The 10,939-nt window shown below is 39.5% G+C and overlaps 1 long non-coding RNA gene across 1 annotated transcript; it reads left to right on the top strand.

Annotated features, from left to right (window-relative positions):
- The first annotated feature begins 5,265 nt into the window (after positions 1 to 5,265).
- On the top strand, positions 5,266 to 8,725 carry LOC128411623 (uncharacterized). Its single transcript, XR_008329851.1, has 3 exons — positions 5,266 to 5,456; positions 7,831 to 7,908; positions 8,389 to 8,725. It is a non-coding gene; the product is annotated as an uncharacterized LOC128411623 (long non-coding RNA).
- Positions 8,726 to 10,939: the final 2,214 nt, after the last annotated feature.

Here is a 10,939-nt window from a genome sequence, read left to right as displayed (position 1 = left end):
GGAGGTGCCGTCTTGTGAGGGTGATGGGAGCGGGCATGATGTTGTGTGTGTGAGCATTGTGCCTTCCTCCCTAAGCTGGGTAGAAGCTTCCCGGGCTTTGGGAAGGAGGCTTCAGGGGAACATTTAGGGAACTAGCCTAGTCCCCCTAGTCCACCAACCACACAGCACTGGGCCCAGGAGAGCTGCACAGGTGCTGCAGCCAGAAGAAAGAGATGTCATGGTGATTCAGGGGCTCCCAGCCATTGCAAGAAGAGGGTAAATCCTAAAATCTCCAAATTCTGGTGTACATTTCAGGACAGGCTAATGTAATTCTCACGCCACATGGCTCAGCCTCAGGTAGTGCAATCCACTCACATTTCCTTGGTGTCATCCCAGTCTGTAGCTGGTTCCTTTACTGAGAAATCCAAGAAAGGGTTGTTGTTTCTCATGTCCATTCTGATTGGACAAGGATAAGCATTTCTTTCCACGTCCCCCTTTCCTTGGGTTATCCATTTTAGGATGGAATAAGGCAGGCTTTGTTCAAGGCGCTCACAACTGTACAGCAGGTGGAATAGGGAGGGTGGCTGTAGCGTAGACAACCAGACCAGTACTTCAGGCTGAAAAGAACATAGACAGCTTGCCATCTGCTTCCCCATTTATCTGTCTATTGATGTAAATTAAGTTGCCTATATGTAATCATATACAAATTGTGACCTGTTATATTCCAAGACTGTTATCCATCTCTTCCTTAGCAACTACAGCTGTTCCTTTCTTTCCTTTTGCTTTGTTGGTATCCTTACCTTCTTTCCTTTTTATAAATATATTTATTAGATTCTTTTTTTGGTGTAATTTTTTTGAAGATTTTTGCTTACATTTTTACACTCATATCTACACAACAAAACATTTAGCTTTTGGGGGTTCTCAATCCCCGGACTTCCCCACCCCCACCCCCCAGTTTCCCATCATTACCTACTATCTTTTCTGCATCTTTATTTCTTTCTTTATTTTACTCATTTCCCTTGTTTCAAAATTTACCTTAATTATATCACTAGTGCTATTCTAAGCCTAATGTTTTTAAATGTTTACACTGCTCCTTGAGATATTCTACAAAATTTATCCATTCATTTTGAAATCTTTTATCTTCTTGGTGTCTGATCTTCCCTGTCATTTTCGCCATTTCAGCATAGTCCATCAATTTTGCTATCTATTCTTCTTTCGATAGGGTTCTTTCTTCTTTCCATCCTTGAGTGTATAACATTTTGGTCGCTGTTGTCGCATACATAAATAGGACCTTTTTCTCTTTTGGGATTCCTTCTCCTATTAGAAAAAAAGTCTCTGGGTTTTTTTTTTACTAAAAGTCATTTTAAACATTTTCTTTAATTCATTGTATATCATTTCCCAATGTTTTTTGCAATTTTATAGGTCCACCACATATGGAAAAATGTACCCTCATTATCTTTGCATTTCCAACATATATTTGACATTGTATATATTTATTAGATTCTGTATATACCAAATATTTTGTATTAGTAATATCGCATAGCTTATGGTTGGTTTTTTAAACCCTTTCCTTCTTTCTGTATTGCAGGTTTGTAAATGCTCACATTTCTGCAATCCTGTCTTCAGTCTCCTGAGATAAAGCCCCATTGAACTCAGTAGGACTTCTAAAAACATATGTATGTATATATCTTCCCTGTTACCTATGATGTGGGTTCTATGTTTTAAACTGTTTTAATATGCATCTTCCGCCCAAACTAATTTGAAGTTTCTTTTAATGTTAGCAATATACAAATATTATTAAGTAAATAAAATCAATGCAATGAATATGATTGGGCTGTAAGTCACCTATGGCAAGCAAGAATTAGCTGCAGGTGACCAGGCAAGGAAATGGTTGTAAATTGGAGGAGGGTTCATTCTTCTTTCCTGTTAAGTAACCAGCGTGACACAAAACATGGCAACCAAAGGGGAATCAGAGGGAAAGCCCTCAAAATCCACCATATACTGACTACAGGATAAATTCGCAGGAAAATGAGCTACGTAAGCACAGCAAACCAATCACATGCCTGTTCTGAGGTAAGATAAACTGCAGTGCAGACATGCCCTAAGCCTCAAAACCAACCCAGACAGCCAAGCACACTGGCTCCTGTCTGAGCCCCATTAAAATAAATATGATTCACTCATGAGCGAATGAGTAACATGGGAGGAAAAATGTTGATTCAGTGCAGACTCCGGCAGTACAAGGAACGGTGCCTGACGAACTCTTTCCTCTCACGCTGCTTGCTGATGGCTGAAAATGACAAACAGGGTGGATGGATTTATTGCGCTTTAATTTCAATTTCTGATTGTATGTAAAAGCAACATAATATGCTGCTGGGTCCCTTATGGTTCTAATCTCTGCATTACTGCATAGTAACCTGTTGACCCTGTAATGGCTACAGCACTTACAGCCTTGACGGAGAGCTTGGGCCAATGGGGCATTCGAAGGATCAGGCCGTGTCTTAATAACATGAACAGGTGCCTGCCCAACCATAACTGCAGCATTCTGAAACGCCGCCAGCTAGCAGCCCCTTAACCAAATGCCTCAATTTATCAAGGAATACTGCAAGGAAGTCCCAAGTCATATAGAAAAATGACCTGTTCAAAACCCCTTAAGTACCTTTACCCAAACTTCGTATTTCTGATTTCCATAGCATTAAACATTCCTGTTATAAATTATGATGGCTATGTTACAAAATAAGGACCTGCTCATTCGGGCAAGAACTGTAGAGTAGAGCCAGAAGGTCACTTGTCAATTTAGGCGTAGCAATTCCTCCTCACCAGATTTTTCTAACACGCCTGCAGCTCCTCTCTTTTTAACAATGAGAGGACTGCAAAGCTCTCTCTTTGTGTAGCTGGAACCCTGTGAAGCATCTGTGTAGAAGGACAGAGATGGAAAAGGAAAAGGAAGGTGGCAGCAGCAACGGACAGTATGGTGGGGCTGCACCTATCACCTGATCTGTCTCTGATTGTGCTGCTGCTTCTGCATGCTAGGATGGAGAGGTGGAGGAGCAAGGTGGAAGAGAGTCCAGTGTGGTGCAAACACACCGGCAGGGGCACTGAATATTCCTCACATCTCTACAGGGGAAACGAGCTGGGTTTGTCTGTGACAGGCTGTGTAGGCAGGGAGAATGAAACATGATATTTTACTCTGGGGAGCACTCTGACAGCTTGGTGAAGGGTTTCCCAATCCACCTCTCACTGCCAACCAGCTGGGGGAAGGGGGTGAAATGAGGTATATTCCTTGTTCTCAAACACTTCTGAACATTGGGGAGCTGTGGAGCTAACAGTAGCTCCCTCAGCATGACTTTGGAAGAGCAGGTGGAGACAAACACAGAACAAATAATACTCTGCTCTGCTGCTAGGGTAGCATAGGGTGACCCTCAGGGGAGAGTGGGAAATATGTTCCATTTGGTCTGACCCTAATAGGTTGCCTGAATGGATTGATCTTATCAATCCTGTTTGCTACAATTCCCTGAGTTTATTTATTTAATAAAGCTGTAGCTCTTTAACCAAAACTCTTGTCTTAAGTCTTCCTTTTGGGCGGGGTGTAAGATGTAGGGCAGATCCCTGTGCCTGAACAGACTCTCAGGAAGGATCAGAGACCAATAGCAGTGACAAGAGACAAAGTTGTTTTTTAAAAGAAAGAAAGAAAATTGCTGGATCTCTAAAATTTCTTAAAGAACTCCAATGAGCAGTTTCTGATCTTCTGTCAAAAATATGCAACTTTCCCCTAAATTCAGGCTCCATGTCTGAAGACTGGAAAGTGGCCAAAGTAACAGCAATTTAGGGGGGGAAAGAAAAAGCAATGAATCCAGGGGGATCCAGGAAAGTATAGGCCACATAGCTTAAGAACTGTTCCAGGAAATATGGTGGAAAGCATCGTTAAAGATTACCAAACATATAAGAGAACACATCTTGCTAAAGAAGAACCGGCAAGGTTTCCATGAGAGTAAATCTTGTCTAACTGGAAGGGTGAACTATGTTCTTCCCCTCAAGTGCATATGTAAAATGGATGCTTAATCTTCTAAGCATGGAATATTTGCAATCCATGATGAGGCAGTATTCCTATAAAGGGTAGTTTCAGGACTACAACATCAGGAGAGGACCATTGGCTTCTGGTCCTGCTTATGGAATTGGCAACTGTGTCTGATTGGTCACTGTAAAGAACAGGATGTTGGACTAGATAGGCCTTTGGCCTGATCCAGGTGCACTCTCCTTAACTCCATTTATTTAGCGAAGATGTGTAACTGAAAATAATTTTACATGGGTGCAACGATGCCTAGCCATAGGTTTCTCCTAATTTTATTGGCTATAGCAGATGTTTTCCAAAGCCTAAATTGTGCTAGAATTGATTTATGAACCACACTTGCCTTTTAGTTATTCTAGTCCTCATTATTCATATTCATTGCTACCCACACTTAACCTTTTGACTCTCATCCCTTCTTCTGAATGATGCACATACAGAGACTTTGTTCTTTCTGACATGCCTTATCATTTTAATCTGTCATCTATTTTTCCAGCCATTAGAAGATCCCAGGCACTCTGTATCTATAATCTGTTTACATTCTTTGTTATTTTGTTTTAATGTTCCTTTCTTTCAACTCTGTCTCTCTCTCTTTAAGTTGTTCTTTCCCCTTTGTTTGATGCCCCTTTGCTTTTCATCATATGAGCCAAATGTCTTCGACTGCCACACTGTAGGATATGGTAGTTAATGTCACTTGTGAAATAATTTAGGCTGCAAGGGGATCTCAGTGTAAATTGTAGTGCGCAATATATGGACACATTTCCATATATATATATATATATATATATATATATATATATATATATAGCTGATGACAGATTCAGTCCCTTTTGCAACTTTTATTTAAATGGAAACTAAAAAAAATACCTCAAATGCAGTCATTAGTTCTCAAAGTTGGTTTTTATATGGCTGCAAAACCATTGGCCCAAACCCATGATAAAGTGGTTTGCGTGACTCCACTAACACAGTTAGACTATGTTGGCATATGTTGGTTACCACAGCATCACTTGTTTTGTGCTGGTTGGCACACAAAGTCCTACGTGTGTTGCTCATAATGTCACCTCCATTTTTTGTACCCAATTTCCTGAAAATTGTTAGGAAAAAACCCCTACTGTCATGTTAACTGGCAAAGGCTTCCAGTATTTCTGGTACTGCTCACATTTTCAAAAGTCAAAACAGAACACATAGAATCTACCTTGGCAGTTACTAGCCAAATTCTAAGCCCGCCCTGCACAAACTGTGACCCACCTAACCAAACACTGCCTAGCAGTTGTGTACTATAAGCCTTCAATGTACTTTATGACTCTTCCTGGCTTTGTAGATCAGACAGGCAACAAAACCAAGAAGCTTATGAAGTCCTGGTGGGCTGTGTCCAGTTTGAGAGGTCGCAAGTTGTGCAAGGCTGCTCTAAGAAGTAAGAAAGTCCTTTCAATACAACAACCAGCCTCTTTTGCTATGTGCAGCCACACCCAGCTTCTGTCCATAGGATTAAATGGACTGAGTTATCCATCTCCATCTCTCTGATATAGGATACCTTAATTCTGTTTTCTTCGGGGGGCGCTTAGAGGAGGGGGGGCAACACTGTCTTGTCCACAAGTTCATGTGGTGAAGTTCATGATCCAAGTGCCCTGGTGACGTTCATGCCCTTGAATGGACAAGGCTTAGGATGCTCACATGATGTGATAGGGATATTGTATATAGTAATACATAAGAAAAGTGCATAATTTATAGCACTTATCATCTTCATGATATGATAGTTATCTTGACAATTGTAATTATATGACAGACTGTGAAAATTGGCAGCACAAACTACAGACTATAGCAACTGCTTTATCTGACTCCATGGTTTTTAATGTGATTTTACTGGAATTATACCACGTGTGTGGAAAACCAGGTTTCCTCCTCCCAAAAAATTAGCATTCTTCCTCAAAGTAGTCGCTTAAGTTGCAGTTCACACTTGGAAAGTGATATATATATTTATTATACTTCTGTTTAAAAGTCTTTCAGATAAAACATCTGAGGGTGAAACTAGACCAGGGCAAACAAAATTATATAGGGGGTGGAGCAACGCCCCTATGGGGAAAGGTTGCAGCATTTGGGGCTTTTTAAATTTTGAGGCCAGGCAAGTAAGAGGTGAGATTGCAGAAGTGGGCAAAATTCTGCATGTTGTGAAGAAAGTGGGTAGAGAAAAGAATATACAGTGGTACCTCGGGTTAAGTACTTAATTCATTCCGGAGGTCCGTTCTTAACCTGAAACTGTTCTTAACCTGAAGCACCACTTTAGCTAATGGGGCCTCCTGCTGCCTCTGTGCCACCGCTGCACAATTTCTGTTCTCATCCTGAAGCAAAGTTCTTAACCCGAGGTAATATTTCTGGGTTAGCAGAGTCTGTAACCTGAAGCGTATGTAACCCGAGGTACCATTGTATGAGAAATGGAAGAAAGGAGAAGCCATGAAGGAAGAGTATACAAGAGTAGCCAACAGTTGCAGGGGAAAGGTTAGGCAGGCTAAAGCTCAGAGAGGTTAATAATAATAATAATAATAATAATAATAATAGGCTTCAAAGCAAGAGGGAGGACAAGCAAGTATGTGTATGTTTGCATATATGTTTTTTTATTGTCTCTAGCGACAGAAGAAAGTGCTGCCCATGGAAATCAATGGAAAAACCAAATATTGTTATGTATATGGGATTGGGCACATGTTTGTTCACCTACTTCTACTCCCCCCTGCAAGATATAAAACCAGCCAATGAGGACTCAGCATGCTCTTTGGGCACAGAATGTTGAATGTGGGGGAAGGAAAACCATGAGGGAAGAGGAGGAGAATGGAGCAACTGGATCTCTGACCAGAAACACTCAGAACTGTAACATTTTGTTGCATGGCCTCACTTGTAATTTATTATTACATTTTTTACATTTGCACAAATGCCAGCCTTCTAAAATAATAATTAATGGAGCAATAGTCATCTGTGAGATGTCAGGTCGTCCCTTTAAAGCACATGGGCACACATTTATTACAGTACAGAGTCAAAGCCTGAGTATACCACTTTCAAGATGAACTCATGAACTGCTAATCTCGCTTCCTATATAAGAGACAGAGGTGCCATCATCATATGAGTCTGTTTTCTTATTGGAAAATGACCAAAATACAGTTCTACATTGCTCGGCTGATATAGATAAGAAATACTGAAGTAGCAATAATAAATTAATGGTCATGCAAGATGAAACCCCAGTTGCTCAGACGGCTGTCTCCACATAATCTGTATTTTATACAAAAGGAGAAAGAACTCTATGGAATTTCAGCTGTGACCGGATAAAAACTGCCAACAAACTGTGATAAGAAAAGTCTAATGTGCTTATTAATCATGTTTATAGCTCCTCATTTGCTGATATATTAGCCTAAACTCCCCCTTTTTAAAAAAAACACCCACTGGTAGGTACATTTGATAGAGCCCTTATTGTTGTTCCTATTTGCATTAATTAAAACTAATTGACTATGATGGGTTTTACAGTAAATCAAATACTGTAGTGTAGTAGATTTGTTTAGTATACTGCATTATAGGATGGAAATCCTTGCAAATCAGAATACTTGAAGTAGCTTGCTTCCCACCTGAGATCTTTGCATTTACTGGAAAGTATTGCTAAATGACTTCAAGCTGACAATAAGGTATTTAAAATAATGTAAATGTTATGAACACTACCTCGTATTTTGCCACTCATTTTAATAATGTAGATTGTACACAGTCATATAGGTTTGATTTGTTTATACTTTTCCATCGTTTACTTATAGCAGAATTATAATATCAATCACTTATGAATCTCCAGCTCTTTGAGGCTACTCTGGAAAATGGAAGAAAGAGGATCCCAGGTGTTTCTCTATTTTACAGTTTATAGTCCTCAGTTTAAATAAGTGAAAATTTGTCCCCAGCAGCATTGATAATTTTGTCTTTGTAATTTCTCACGTGAGTGCCAAAGTCCTCTTACTTAGGACAGCATCAATTTTCTCTCTCTGCTATGTGTGTCTTGATAACCCTTTACTGTATGTGATGTTTACAATCTGCACACCAAATAAACTGAAACTGTTATAAAGTGGTACCTCAGGTTAAGTATTTAATTCGTTCTGGAGGCCCGTACTTAACCTGAAACTGTTCTTAACCTGAAGCACCACTTTAGCTAATGGGGCCTCCTGCTGCCGCTGCACCGCCAGAGCACAATTTCTGTTCTCATCCTGAAGCAAAGTTCTTAACCCAAGGTAATATTTCTGGGTTAGCGGAGTCTGTAACCTGAAGCGTATGTAACCTGAGGTACCACTGTAATGGTGATTCCTCCTCTCATTATTGCTTTGTAGATAGCCAATGAACAGCTGTAAGCTACGGACCTTCGCCTTAATCACCCAAGAACAACAATCTTAGATAATATCCATCCAAATACTTGTCCACAGAGTGGGTACAGCATAATGAGAAAATGCACAACAGCACGAGACAACGTGCAGTGAAATAAAAAACATTCTCTCTAATGACCCTAGAAAATGGTAGTCATTAATCCACAACTAGTGGTATCTGCGCATCTCATGAGACTATATGCCACTTGTGCACTATTAAAAACAGTCCCTTTTGCTATAAAACAATACGTTACAAATTATTGGGCACCCTCTTATATTTTCCACCAGACTATTTGGAGACATGTCAGATAACCAGAGAGAAAAATGCTTAGCTAGTATTAGCTTTGTTTAAAGAAAAGTTAACACACACATATAAACTAAATTTATATTAGGCACCTATATCCTATGTATACATAAATGCAACAATGAATCTCTTGTACATACCATAGTCTTCCCCATTAAATGCAAAGCAGAGGTATGATTCCTATGTGCACAGAAATGTGTGTGCTGATTGGCTCTTTCTATTACAATGAAAGGAGAAGTTTTTATTGATGGGAGAGCTCCATTTGTTTGTGGGCCTCCCCCACTTGTAAGAATCCCCCACTTGCATGAACTGGAGTGATTTTATGAAATATATCTTCATGATCAAACTCCAACTGGCCATGACAGGAAGCTTACAGGATTGAATTGGATTAGGGAGCAAATTTTAGACTGGGAGCAAATTTAGTATGTACTATTATTGTCATTTTATGTTGCTGGGAATATTGCTGCACCCATGTAACATATGAACATAAACCAGTTAAGATAGAGCCATTGCATTTGTTATAATGTTGTCTGATTGAAACCACTAGAGCTAAAATGGCTCAGATCCAAATTCTCCATCCCAACGTGTTTGAGGATAGCAGCCATACACTGCTACATCATTTAGTTCCTGACAAGCTTTTCCCTAGATGCCATGACTTCATCCATCCAGTTATGTTACTTGTCAAATGATAACGCTTTAATTAGCTGTTGAACTTTGGTATCCCCTGCGCACACTTCCCAATCCAAACGTTCACATTATCTGTACAAAAGTGCTACATGATATCCTTGTTGTTTCAGGAGAATATGGTTGCTATTCACTGATTACTCCACACTGCTGAAGATAAGGTTTCTAAACTCCTGACACTCTATTTCAATTTCAAAAAGCATGCAGAGGCAGCAAAACCTGCTTCTCTCAGAGTCAAAACAGAATAAGTCCATTAACTATTACTTACTTTTCTTTTATAAAATATCTTACTATTTTGTGATAAGGCACTTTTACTAATTTCACAATCTAAATGTAATTGTTTCCCTGTAAAGATACATATTTTGCAAAAGGATCACAATCATTCCATAGTTTGAAAACACTCCACTATGTAGGTAGGCTAGTAATATAACGTTATTACACAACCATTTGTGAATTTTTAAATTCTATTAACTGCCTTTTTGTTGAAGAGGTAAATAAATATCACTACCCATTTATCACTATGTATGAATATGTTTTACAATGGGCATTTTTGGTTTTGTGTCTTGTGATAATGGACTATTGCATTTCATACTCACTATCATCTGTGCATGTTTGCCTCCCATGAGAATCTGGATTATAAAGTTTAGTAATGGGCAAAATTCCAGACCATGTCCTAGATCAGGAATTCATAGTATCTTTCCCTTCAGCTGCTCTCCAGCAGTTTCTCTCAGTTTTCTTTGAAAACTTTTATTTTGGTTTCATCGACTGGTTTCCAAGCAAACACTGCAAGATTAGATGCTATCACAGATGAAATTTCCTGCAAGTGGTATCTGAGGACAGTGACAACTGACTGAGAAAAACCCTTGTTATTACAAGACAACTCCGGGGGGGGGGCTGGAACAAATCTGTCTCTCCTCCCTCCCAAGACAACTGTTGGAGTTCACTTTCAGGATTGCAGTCCACATACTAAGGGCCTCCAGTCACTGACAGGGCCTGTTGGGTTCTGTAAGCCTGGCTATGCAACACACTTAAGCCAAAATCTAACAAAGTGTTGACTGAATTCCAGCTGGTGACAACATATGGTACATTAGCAAGCTTATCTTGACTATCTCCATGTGCAAACAAATGTGCATTTGTTCCAGCAACAGTCCGATTTCTCCACTTACCCCGCAGGACAGAGTATCGCCTATTCTAGGAACCTCAGGGAGGTATTTCATTAAAAGCATTATAAAATTCCAATTGTTGTTTCTCCAGACAATTCAAACAATCTAAAAGTGATAAATATTTTTTGCTAAAGAAGTAAGATACTTGAGAACAATGCAAGGGAAGGCAGGTACATATGAATGTGTACTTAAAAACTGGGAGGGTTTGCAGGCCTCTTCAAGCAAAACTCTCAGGATGGCATACAACAGAGGTTAAAAGCCAGAGTCAAATATAAACTTTCTTTCAGCAGAAGAACATAGTAATTCAGAACAGCAGATTAACCTTTGTAGAATGAATTGATATTACTTGTTAAAGGGGAAAAAGCTA

This window comes from Podarcis raffonei, chromosome 3, assembly GCF_027172205.1.
Source record: "Podarcis raffonei isolate rPodRaf1 chromosome 3, rPodRaf1.pri, whole genome shotgun sequence".
NCBI classification, from domain to species: Eukaryota; Metazoa; Chordata; class Lepidosauria; order Squamata; family Lacertidae; genus Podarcis; species Podarcis raffonei.
This window is presented reverse-complemented; position numbering and strand designations above follow the sequence as displayed.